This window comes from Sparus aurata, chromosome 3 (genome assembly GCF_900880675.1).
Source record: "Sparus aurata chromosome 3, fSpaAur1.1, whole genome shotgun sequence".
Taxonomy (NCBI): domain Eukaryota; kingdom Metazoa; phylum Chordata; class Actinopteri; order Spariformes; family Sparidae; genus Sparus; species Sparus aurata.
The window spans coordinates 18,476,781-18,490,575 of record NC_044189.1 but is presented as its reverse complement, the minus strand read 5'-3'; the positions used below and the strand labels follow the sequence as shown (position 1 = coordinate 18,490,575).

The 13,795-nt window shown below is 39.8% G+C and overlaps 1 protein-coding gene and 1 long non-coding RNA gene across 5 annotated transcripts in view; one reads left to right on the top strand and one right to left on the bottom strand.

Moving 5' to 3' along the window:
* The window catches only part of LOC115579434 (uncharacterized), a 64,509-nt gene that overhangs the window by 20,408 nt on the left and 30,306 nt on the right, over positions 1-13,795 (bottom strand). The window lies entirely within an intron of this gene.
* phf14 (PHD finger protein 14) overlaps positions 1-13,795 on the top strand; it is a 140,610-nt gene that overhangs the window by 104,563 nt on the left and 22,252 nt on the right. The gene's annotated exons all lie outside the window — the stretch shown is intronic.

Genomic DNA, 13,795 nt, shown 5'->3' with positions numbered 1-13,795 from the left:
GGGTGGCCAGGCGGGACGCCAAAGACGAAGAGAAAATCAATGGCTAGGAGTCACCTCAATCACTTTAACTAGGTGCTATAGACGCCCATGCCCCTCTCAGGGGCCAATTTGTGGAGTAAACAGGAGTGTGTGATTGCTGTCGGAATCCCCAGTGGCCCTAACAGTCCATTTCTCTGGACCTGGCTCATTCTAATAACCCTCTTAGTGGAGCGCGTACATGAGGCCACTTTTTCGGACCCCCCTTAGTATTTTATGGCCATAAACAGTGTAGCAGACACTGAGCAGCAGCAGCACCAGCCTTCGTTAAGATAGCAGTCCCACAAGTCCCTGGCTCCTGCTGCATGGGCAGAAAGCATGCTGTATTCTAATGGCATTCTGGATGGAGACACAACAGTTTCCTCCAATAAACATACAAACTAAACTTTAGTTTAACATTTCTCTTTGTGAACACACCAGATCTGAATATAACTTCGGATAGATATCTGGCCTAAACTTGTGGGCAGGAATAGAATACTGTACACAGACACCTATTAGCTTGTTTTGATTTCGGCTCAAACCTTCAAGTTCAATTAATCTGGCAATAGACTAGAAGTATTCTGCTTCAGCGTATCATCATGGCATAAATGCTGATAAATGCCGATTTATTGATATAGAACAGGGATGTAAAGATCCTCACAGTATGATATCCTCTCAATACATAGTCAGTGATAATAAAGCTGATTTCCACAGCATTTATTATTCATACACATTCTTTAAAAACTTTATACATGAGGTACTTGTGCCTTTTTCTATAGTTAAATAAAGTAGCCGGACATGACCTAAGCATGTGCAAAAAGTAGCCATGGATGGATGGAACAGGCACACGACTGCGAGTCACACCAATCTCCCTCCCTTTTGTTGTCCAGCAGGCAACCAGGGCCAAAGTTGTATGTCAACAAAACTGACCCGTTTTATATTTCCTAACTGTATGTTCAGTGGCCATCTGTGGATTGTTTGTTTGTTTGTTTATTTGGATCTCTTTCAGCCCAGTTGGGCTATTCTTCCAAGAGTCCATAACATAAAAACAGAATACAAAATACAATGCAAACACAATACAGTATAACTAAAACACAATACAATATAAAACAGACACAACCAAAAAACATACATACAACACATGAATGGCATTATATACTCAGAACAAAACTTATACAGATAATATTACATAAAAAAACTATCCCTCAATCACAGTGATACAATTACCATAAAAGAGTTCAAATACTTCTCAAAAAAATACCCCTAATGTTTTGTTTAAAATGTTTTTCTGGTAAATTTCTAATGAGGTCAGGTAGACAATTCCATAGCTTCACAGCCCGAAAACAAAACATCCTTTTACCAGTTACAAGTCTAGTCCTGGGTAAAACATAATCACTTGTGCTAGCTGCTCTTGTGCTGACTAAATGTCTATCTTTTACCTGCTGGAATCTGCTTATCAAAAGTTCTGGTTTCTTTTTAGCATGTAAGTTATAAAATAATTGAAAAACATTTCTAGCTATTATATCCCTGATGTATGACCACTCTAGTTGTTTGTATCGCTCTTCAATCAGAGTATCATTCGGACATCTAAGAATAATTCTTGCAGCCTTATTTTGCGCAGCCTGGAGTCTACTTATTTCTCCCACTCCAGCATTACCCCAAACGGCAGCACAATAATTTACCTGACTCACAATTAAAGCATGGGTCACTTGTCTTAATATTTTTTTTGGTAAATATTTGGCTATTCTACCAACCATAACAGCAGTCTGAACCAGCTTCTTACATAGATTAGATATATGTGGTGTCCAAGACAGATGACTATCAAGTTGAACACCTAATAGTCTAGTCTCATCTATGTGTTCTATCATTGTACCATTTGTCATGAGCTGTAAGAAGGGCAGAATTTGCTTCTTCCTCACAGAATCAATAAGCATTACTTTTGTTTTCTTTACATTCAATACGAGTTTGTTCATGTCAGCCCAATCCTTAAATGTTTCCAGGTCTTGCTGTAGTGATGTCTGTATGTCTACACATGAATAGCCCGGTACATACACAGTAGTATCTCCCGCAAAAATTGTCATTTTTGATCAGACTAGAGCATATGAAATATCATTTGTATATAACAGATAAAGGAGAGGCCCAAGGCAACTGCCTTGAGGCACGCCACACTGTATATTCAGAGGCGAAGAATATGATCCATTTATATAAACAGATTGTGTTCTTTCAGATAAATAAGCATGAATCCAGTCAAGCGCGGTTAGTTGGAACCCATAATGAAGGAGTTTTTTCAATAATATACTATGATCTACCAAATCAAATGCTGCACTAAAATCCAAAAATAATACACCAACATATTTTCCCAAATCAATTTGTTCTAGCCATTGATCTGTCACCTCAATGAGAGCAGTCGCAGTGGAATGCTCCTTACGATATGCATGTTGATTAGCAGAGAGTAAATCATTAGTTTCCATGTATGACCAAATCTGAGCACTGATTATGCTTTCCAGAATTTTACTCAGTGCAGGTAAAAGACTAATGGGCCGACTGTTCTCAGGTGAGACAGGTTCTTTACTATTCTTTGGAATTGGACATAGCTTAGCTTTCTTTCATACTTTAGGGAAGTGACCAGTGTCGATTGACCAATTAAACAAATACCTCAAGGGGGAAGCAATCTGCGGTGCAGCATAACTCAATAACCTAAGGAAGTGACTCCAGCAAATTCATAACTTCTTCAGTTGTTACAAAGGAAAAGGAAAAAGAGCACATTTTACTTAGCATGATGTTGTTGCCAATCAGATCATTCAGAGTATCTTTAGGACTGGACAAATCTGTCATCTTTCTTAGTCTATTGATTTTGTTTTCAAAATAAGCAGCATAATGATTGGCAACATCAACAGGCTTTGTGATCACTTTTCCATTCTCCTCAACAAATGATGGATATTGTGCAATATTTGTTCCCAACAATCCTCTGACTGTATTCCATGTTTTTTTTTTGAGTCATTCCCACACTCTGTGAATGCTTTTCTGTAAAAAGAGGCCTTTTTACTGCGATTTAATTTCAGTGCATAGTTAAGTGATTTTCTATAGATCCATTGGTCAGATTCTAAATTTGATTTTAAAAATGTAGCTTTTGCCTCATTTCTCATTTCAAAAAATCTGTTAAGTTCATCATCTAACCATGGAGCAGAACGAGCTTTAACAGTCTGTTTCCTAATTGGAGCATGCTGATTCATCACTTCAGTTAAGAGTTCAGTAAAACATTCAGAGGCATAGTCTAAGTTTTCCTCTAAAAATATTAATTCCCAGGGACATGCAGCCAAATCCCTCTTAAATTCCTCACAATTAAATCTTTTAAAACTCCTCTTTACTACTATTCTAGGTGGTCTCTTTGGAATCTTAGATATTCTGGTTATGGATACAATATTGTGGTCCGACCAACCAACAGGAAACACACATGCACTTGAACACTGTTTCGGTACACTGGTAAAAATCAGATCAATGCATGTCTCAGTACGTATGCCATTCCTTATAGAAAATCTTGTTGGATTCCTAACCATCTGCTTCATATTACACCCCTCTGTAAATCTCAATAATTTAGTTTTATTGCTATTCGTGTTATCACACCAATTTATATTCAGATCACCCATAAAAAACACTTCCTTATTATCATTAGTTGCATTATCTAGACTAGAACATAAGTCATCTAAATAGTTCACATTTGAGCAAGGGGGTCAATATGCACATCCAATTATTAGAGGTTTTTGATAAGGTAGATGTATCTGTACCCATACAGCCTCCAGATGATCCATTGTTAGATTGTCTCTCTTTTTAAAGGGCAGATGATTTTGAATATACATTGCCACACCTCCCCCATTTCGATTTCTATCCTTTCTTATAAAATTATACCCATCCACATGGACTTGACCTTCAGTGACAGAACTATCTAGATGTGACTCAGTGATGGCTAGAACATGAATATCATTGATTTTCAGCATGTTACAGATCTCCTTCATTTTATTTGGTAAACTACAAACATTTATGTGTGCAATATGTAATCCCTTCTTAGGTAATTTCAAATTCACAGAACCAATTTGAATCATCGACTTTGCCATAGTTTAACAACCTGCATCAGATATCCATCAAGCTCAGAATAACCAGGGAGTTGTTTTGGGGTCCCGATACAGTTGGTTATTTATGTACAATTTGTCTGTCACTAAAGTGACGCGATCATTTCGAAGTCTGTGTTCTTTCATTATGGGATAGAGTACCTTCCTCCTGTTGATGATTTCATGTGGAAAGTGGTCATTTACTCCAAACTTTGTGCCTTTAAGTTGTTTTCCTCGGCTTTTCACAAGCTCCTTATGTTTAAAATGTTCAAAATTGGCAACAATGGCTCTTGGTCTGTCTTTCAACACTTTACCCATTCTGTGGACTCGGGAGAAAGTGACATCTTTTACTACATCACTTGGCAGTTTCAGCTGTTCAGTCATGAAGGCCTTCACAACAGTTTCACAATCAACACTGTCCTCCTCTGGAATTCCTGAGAAAACCAAGTTGTTCCTCATAGAGTGACACTGTTGATCAAGCAGGGTTTCTGACAGGCGCTTGTTCTCTTTCTCAAGCACATTCACCCTGCTCTCCATATCCTTCACAGATTTCTTTAGGTTCCTGTTGTCACTCAGCAGTTCATCAATTTGCCACTGACTGTATTCAAGGCTAGCTTTGAGCTGATTCAAGTCTTTCATCATAACCTCAAACACATTCAGTTTAGCAAGTCTATCATTAATTGACTTCAGGAGGCCAATCTCAACCTCCATGACCCCATCAGCTTCATCGTCATCACTTACTTCCTCAGAGCGTGATCTTTTACACCCTGTTCTTTTAGGAGTTGATTTGGTGGCATTAGCTGCATCAGCTTGCCGCTTTTTCTTAGCCGCCGCCTTCTTCCCTCCAGTAGGATTACTTGGTAAGCTTGCTTGTAGTGTTTCCATCCGGGCAAGTTGATATCTTTCCGCAATAAATTGCTCAAGGGATTCTATTGTTTCTGTTGAATCCAGCTTGTCACAGCAAGGAGTATTCACAGGTCTTTGTTCAGGATTAGGCCTGACTAGGCCTCACCACACACCATCAGCCCAGGCTTCATGCAATCGATCAAAAATCTCCGAGTGCAAAACTCATCCACAACAGTTGGTCTTCTGAGCACACTGTATAACTTCTTAAAAATGGTTTGACTTAATATTAACTAAAAAATCCTTAAGGGGTGAGGGGAACAGACAATGGCAGTTAACAGCTCCTGCACAAAATGCTTAATCCAATGTAGCCCATTTGTTTTACCTTAATGACCTTGGACAAGTGCAGAAACAAGCTTACAGAGCACATTAACCAACAACTGCCAAAAATAGTTTTTCTTCTCTCTCACAAAATGAAGTTAATTGTCTACAGCTGATGTAATTAGGGCCCGAGCAGGTCATCGACCTGTGAGGTCCCTATTGTAATTGGAAGAATTATTCTTCGTTAATATTATTATTCCGATCCGACATCGACTGCAGTTTTGGATGCCTGAACATAATCGAAAACTCACGTTAAGCGAAAATAGCAATCCTGCATTGTCAATGGGCGTGGTCGTGACCTGCGGGCTCTGTAGCGCCCCCTAATGTTCATCCCCGCCTCCCACAAGTGCGTAGAAGAACGAAATTCAATATGCAGATTCCTCATGACCAGACGCACAAACAACCCATTTGGACCCCTAGTGTCAGTCCAACAGGAAGTCAGCCATTTAGATGTGTGGCGGCATTTTTGTCCAATTCATGCCTACTTTGAAAATTATCTTGTCCTAGAGCTTAAACGCCACATTCTTCAAATTAACTCAGTCATTTTCTTCATGCCTTGGAGAACAAAAGTTATTAAAATCTTTCAGCTGCAACATACTTTAGTGGGCGGGGCGGTGGAAACCATTTTTTCCCATCGCGGTCAAGCATCAAGGCTTTATAACTTCAACATACAATTTCCTATCCACACCAAACTGCTCATAAGTGTAGAGGCTGTCTCCCCGAACAAATCTCAGCATCAATACTTAGTCTGCCATTTTGCTTTTGGCCGCCATGTTGGAATATTGCCAATCTTCGTACTTAAATTATCTCCTCCTACAGATGTAACACCACCGACTTCAAAGTCACTCAGTAGCATCCTCTGACCTTGAAGATGAAAAGTTATGGAAATCTTTATCCTACGTCATACCTGCTGGCCACAGTGGAGCGGGCAATTAGAATCCTTCGCCGTAAAGCATCGTGTCTTATCTCTGCCAAATCTCTCAGGAATGCAGAGGGAGTCGCCCTGATGAGATCTGTGTAGTCATGGGGCGTGGCCGTGATGCATGGGCTCTGTAGCGCCCCCTATTGTGATGCCCCGCCTCCTACTTGTAACATAGAAGGACGAAAATTGGTACGCATATTCCTCATGACCGGACGCACAAAAAACCCATTTGGACCCCTAGTGTCAGTCCAACAGGAAGGCAGCCATTTAGATGTGTGGCGGCGTTTTTGTCCAATTCATGCCTACTTTGAAAATTATCTTGTCCTAGAGCTTAAACACCACAGTCTTCAAATTAACTCAGTAATTTTCTTCATGCCTCGAAGAACAAAAGTTATGGAAATCATTCAGATGCGCCAAAGTTTAGTGGGCGGTGCGGTGGAAACCATTTTGTCCTCACGCCGTCAAGCATCGAGGCTTTATAACTTCAACATACAGTGTCCTATCCACACCAAACTGCTCGTAACTGTAGAGGCTGTCTCCCCGAACAAATCTCAGCATCAATACTTAGTCTGCCATTTTGCTTTTGGCCGCCATGTTGAATTATGCCAATCTTCGTACTTAAATTATCTCCTCCTACAGATGTAACACCACCGACTTCAAAGTCACTCAGTAGCATCCTCTGACCTTGAAGATGAAAAGTTATGGAAATCTTTATCCTACGTCATACCTGCTGGCAGTTGCGGAGCCCGCCATAACAATCCTTCGCCATGAAGCATCAAGTCCTGATAACTCCTTCATACCATTTCCTAGCTCGGCCAAATCTAGACGGAATCTAGAGGGAGTCGCCCTGAATAGATCTGTGCATCAATACTGTGTCATATCCATAGCGCCACCCACTGGAAACATGAAGTAAGTTTTATCGCGGTCAATTTTGGCGCCCTATATGCATGTACATGAATGAAATTTGGCACGCATGTGTGTCATGACAAGACGCACAAATGACTCATTTACACCCACACTCTCAGTCCAACAGGAAGTGGTCAATTTTGCTTAGAAGCACATGAATTTATGGTGTACGTGATACAAGTCGCCACTAGATGGCACTGTTGTCTTTCAAGGCACATGTATCCTATCTAGATAACCTCTAAATGATTCCATTCAATTCCAGTAAGGCAGCCGCATATTCATCAGATTTTATTGAAACTTCAAAAGGTGGCAGCATGCAGTTCTTGGAATAAAAACTAGTAAACAAAGCAGAAATTAGATCAAAAGCTTGACACTGATACACAGCCATAAATACATTTTTGAAAGAAGGCAAGTGAAGCATTATTCTACACTCATTTATGTGCAGTGATGACAAACATAGTCAGATGTACATGGTATTTGCAGGTAGTTTTGTCTAAATTGCATGTTACAACAGGGCATAATTGCAAGGTAATGTTTACAGCCACATAATGGATAAGTCAGTGGTAGTAAGTCACAGCACACAATTTTCAAATAAGCCAATTTACTCAGAATGCCATTTGCGTGTTGTGTCTGCCCTGTCAATGTGGCACACAACAAGATGTGTGTAGTTGTGATTCTGCCCAACTTTTCCGCGATGAACGCAGTGGCTTCCCCTGCGATTTGAAACAACTTAGTGCGTTCTTTGGTTAAACACAGCTACTGCAGGACGCTCGTCAAACCTGGTCACTTGACCGCTGTCCCTTTCCAAAAGGAAGAATCACATCTGGCTGCACTCCACTACCTATCTAAATCTGTGGCATTCCACTTCCATCCTCCCCTATGATGCGCTACCTTCCTGCCTTCACAGTGACAACAGAAGGCAGTGTCTTAGCTGCGCTGGTTGTCGAGTGGTTGGAGTGCATGCCACATACGCAGTGGACCCGGGTTCGAATTTAGGGCAGAGGAAGTTTACTGCAAGCCACAACCCCCCCTTCTCTGTCCCACTTCCAATCTATTCCCTGCAAAAACACAGGTGTCCATGTCTGAATGCCAGACAAAGGCAAAGAGAAGGCCGTAACACTTCACACAACATAACAGTGCAGAATCGATTGTCTAAACATACCCGATTAAATGTTTTAGAAATCATTCACCTGCAGTCCATTTGGATTTCTTTGGATTGCAGGAAGTTGTTCTGACTTCACCTGAAAGCGTTTAATACTGGCAGGGGCAACCCACCACGTTACAAACACACATTGGGAGAAGAGGCTGATATTCACCCCCGGCGTGCACTGTCCCAAACGCAGGCGGTTGCCGCCTCCGTGAACAACGATCAAGCCATGGGGCTTAAGCCGCGGCGCGTTTGGACGTCAGCATGCCCCGACGTGCGCGCGGACTGCGAGGGCCCGTTCATCACTGCTTGCAGTTTTAATCTATTATTGTTATTGTTGTTGTTGCGACCGCTGCTGCTGTGACTGTTTTTCAGTAAGCATACTGTAACTATGCCACGAGTTTGTTGTGCATGAGGCCCTGTAATTTTCATTGTATATTTTAAAGTTTCAAGGGAACCTGCCTCAAATATTCTGCGTAGAACTCATTATGTCATGTAAAACACATTCCCCACTTAGTGAGAAGTCTTTTCTTCCATTTTCACTTTGACGTGTTCCCAAGCGTGGTTAAAAAAGAAACCACAGATACACAGCCAGTTTTCCCACAGTGCCTCAGAGCTCAGACCTATTTAATTTTCTCTGCTTTATTCTAAATGTTTTAAATTGGAAACAGAGAGAAAGCAGCTCTCCTTTTCCCGACTGTATTACCTCTTCCAGGAGGCATCTGCAGTTATCTGACAAGGCAATAAAAAGAAAACCTGCTTGTGAATTTTACCTCTGATTAAATTAGGTGTTGCCTCGTAACTTCACCTCAGTATCAGATATGCCTCACTAAAATGGAAATAAGTTTCTTCGGGAAAAAAAATGGACATTAAAGAATGCCCTTTGTAATAAATGAAATGGGAATTTCAAATATGCGCAGTCATGAAATTTAATCGTGCTCTCTGGTGACTGGTTTGTGGGTGCTGAGGAGCAGAGGCGCAGGAGAAGTGCTGGGGGCAGAGGTGGTTAAATGTAGCGCATAGCGCACTGCCTGAACAGGCTAATGAAGCCGCTGTTTATGACCCACTACAATTGTGTCATCACTTGAATGGCAACAAGATGCCAGCGCACACATACAGCCACTCAAACACACCCAATGAGCAGCGCATACACACATGTACGCGCACAGACACACACACACACACTCAGTCCAGAATATGCTTTTCTTTACAAACGGTGGTATTGTCTTCAGTCAGTTTATGTTTTTCTGAAAAAGGGGAGAATGTGCCAAGCCAAAATTCCGGCCACATACAGTATCTACAGTACAACAGAACAATCAGTCAAGTTATGATAGTTATGATAACTATATAATATCAATCAAAGGGAAAACATGAATCAAAGCAATAGGAAAAATGGAATATAAACAAATACAATGGCACATGAAAAAGTGTAATTGCAGTTGTAGTCCCTATAGATATATGGAGGCTTCACAGTTGGCAAACATTTCATCAAATCACCAACAGATCACCAAAATGACCTATATTAAATCAATGAATAATACATAATTGCATAAACAGATGAAGAATTTCCTGAAAAAAGTGTGTATAAGTTCTGATACCTTTCCTATTTACAGGCATGACTATTAAAGGAATTTATATTCATATGAAAACTAATTGACCTCAGTGTATTTGCTTTATGGTCGGTCGGTCGGTCGGTGGGGCGGTAGGTCGGTCGGACAGAAGGCATTAACCACTGGTGCAGACGGGGCATTTTTCCACATTTTTGTTAATTCCTCAGAATATTTTATTCATCTTGATGGCAAAAATAAAGCTTATTTAAGAGGCTGGTATCTGTGAGTGAGTGCAATTTGATGCTGATACAAATAAATATACCATATTTAATATGTTTTCATAGAGGGTTATCTTTGTAACTGCTATACAGTAAAACAAAAATAGGGATATAAACCTATAACTACCACCAAGTGCGGCTGAAATAATGGAGATTTAGAAAGGTAGCATGGGTGATTAGGCTGGATGGATTAAAGGGGACTGTTGTGCCTTGGGGAAGTAATGTGCTCTACAGAGTTTATTATTTAATAATATTTTATTTGTTTCATTTTTTTTTTTACATTTTCCTGTAGTGGCCGATTTGGAAAGAGTATAGCATTCCTTCAAAAACTACCTTTGAAATAATTTATAGTTTTGACATGGAGCATGACAGCTGTTAACACTTAGAAATCACCATTAGATAGAGATAGACCGATATGGTTTTTTCAGGGCCGATACCAATACCGATTATTAGTAGTCAAGGAGGCCGATAACCGATATTTGGAGCCGATATTCATTTGCAGTAAAAGGGAAAATATTGGCATCAAAATTTTGAATAATACAAACTCCAACACTTAACTTTGAGTGTTTTTACACATAGACTTAAGTCTATCCATCTGCAATAAGTGTTTGAAAAAAAGAGTGAGAGTTCAAAGTGGGGCCACATGCTGACATATGCTCAACTCATCATGCTTAATTTACTACAACATTTGGGAAGCCTTTAGTTGATTTTATTATGTAAATGTTATATTTTAACAACATGTGATAGCAAGGACATGTCATTCAAAACTAGGCTGCTACATTACTAACAATGAATGTAACTATAGCTGAAAAAATAGTACAATAGTAGGGCCCTATGATTTCCGCGATCACGGAATTGCGGACGGAATCGCGGAATTGGCCGATTAAAACGGAATCTACTTTTTAACACGGAATATCGCGGAATTTGACATAATTTCACTGAAATGTTGTTCTCGTGTGGAAGAGGAACTTTTGTCTGGGGAAAACTGCACGGGGGGAACCAAATCTGGGTGGCACAACAAGTCGCCGCCGCCCCCCTCCCCACAGACTGAGCTCTCCCGTCAAAACATTGCAAGCATGGCGAAGAGTTAGCCACTGTCCGATTCATATTATTTGCATATAATACCAGAGTGACTGTTAACTGCTGCTAACAGTAGCTGCTGTTAGCTAGCTAGCCCCGTTAGCCACAGCCTTCTTAGCTGACTCTGCCTGGGCTGGGAGGCTTTTCTGGATCTGCCTGAGAGCTGACCATGTTTTTATTCAATGAAACCCATAAAAACACAAAATATACTACTGTATGAAGACATGATGAAGTCAAAATATTTTTGATGCACTTTACTGTACTGTACGGTACAGTATTGAGGAAATATGTTTGTCCCCTCAATTAATTTAAGGTAATTTCTATTTAATTTGTGTACATTTGAGTTATTTACATTGAAAACACACTGTTTTTAGTAGTATAATAAGAGTAAATCAGGATTCCCAAAAATTAAAATGGAAAAAACGGAATTCCCAAAAATTAAAACGGAAAAAACGGAATTTGGGAAAAAAGAAAACGGAATTTGGGAAAAAATAAAACGGATTTCATAGGTCCCTACAATAGCAAAAGAGACGATTCATCCCTGAACACCATGCAGTTCATGTAGGCTTTATGATGCAGTTGCATTATGTCTTAAGTCTTGAACAGCAATATCCTGCTCCTCTCTACAAGAAACTGCCAAAGACAGCTTCAGGACACACTACATGACAATATGTCATTTTCTGCTGCTTGGGATATCTCAATCAACACAGAAAAAGATAAAGTAAAATAACTTGGTAGTTAAACAGCCATTATTGCCCTACAGTTTTCTCTCAGACAGACGATGCTTTGCCGTTTTGCTTTTCTGCAGCTTCTCGTGTGGCTTACACACACACACACACACACACACATACACGTGAACAGGGGCAACAGGGCACTCGTCGGACTCCAATATCTAAGAGGGGACTCCTGTTTCTGGTCATTTTGAAGAAACAAAAATATAATAGTATAGCTTCTTTTAAGGTCTTTTACCATAATAGTACTTCAAATGTGTTCTTTTAATTTTTTTAAAGAAAAAACCAAGAGGGGACTTGGATCCTTCAGCGATGTCTACCTATCAAAGAGGGGACTTCCATATCCTGCATTGGAGCTGTCTGCACCCATTCTTTCACCTAATGATAGTTTGTTTACGAAAGAGATTTTCATTGTTTCTTTCTGAAGTTGTTAATTAACTTTGATGTCATCAATATATAAACATTTCTATGGAAAATGGAAAATACGTTTTACCTGTAAATCAGAAGTGATTTGGCTGCATGCACAAATACTTAGTTACATTTTAGAGATCAATTACACCAGGACATTAATTTTAAGGGGAATGCATAGTCATCTACTAAATAATACCATTTATATTCTTTAAACCTGATTTGTCATTCTGTGTTAATATCAAAATATTAAGGTTTAGTTCTAGTGGATGGCTTAGCCATTTACCAGATCTTCTCTGTATTAAATTGAGGAGCCAAGCAGAATTAAAGGAAGTAACAAGTACTTCCAATAAAGGATAAAAACAATCAGGATAAAGTCAAGAGGAAAAGGAATATAGTTTCCTTTCATTTTTAATTCATTGCTAACAATGGATCTATTATAAACATCCCCAGGAGTCCCCTGTTAGCTAGTGTATTACAGCAAAAGTTCCCTCTTGGATAGCATGGAGCGACACTCACACTCCAACATGGAGTGTCTCAAACTCAACTGAATTGTGTCTTCAAATATTGTTTTCTTTTATAACAATACATTAAGCTCAACTTTAGTAGATTTCCCAGGTTAAAGCTTCAGTCTCTATGAAAGTGAAGGAGTACAGGGAAGGCGAAAAAAGAAAAACAATGTTAATTTAAAATTTTAAAAAAGGAACAACCTGGATTAAGCTAAAATGAAGATCACCAGCAGTGAGATCATTGTTTTCATGCTTAAGCACAAGCCTTTTTCACATTTGAATCCAAAAGAGCGCAGCAGAATTTCACCCCTCACCGCATCTGAGACTTTCACACAGAGTAGGATGCAGAGAATTGGTGCAGGATTCCTGCACTCAAAGGGCCGTGAGGATGGGGCTACTGAAACATCCCCAGGAGTCCCCTGTTAGCTAGTGTATTACAGCAAAAGTTCCCTCTTGGATAGCATGGAGCGACACTCACACTCCAACATGGAGTGTCTCAAACTCAACTGAATTGTCTCTTCAAATTTTGTCTTTTATAACAATACATTAAGTTCAACTTTAGTGGATTTCCCAGGTAAAAGCTTCAGTCTTTATGTAAGTGAAGGAGTACAAGGAAGGCGGAAAAAAAAACAATGTTAATTTAAGAATTTAAAAAAGGAACAACCTAGATGAAGTTCAAATAAAGATGATCAGTAGTGAGATTGTTGTTTTCATGTTCAAGCACTAGGCTTTTTCACACAGAGTCGCTGCATTATCACCGCAGTGGCGGTTTGCCGAATCTCTGCCATTGTTTGTTCACACAGAACCAAGCAGCTCCAGTGTAAAGAAGAACCAGTGTGTAATTCACACAGAAAGCCAGCGCTGCAGATCCAAAAGAGGCATGATGATACAGATCATGACTTTGAGATCTATGTGTGTT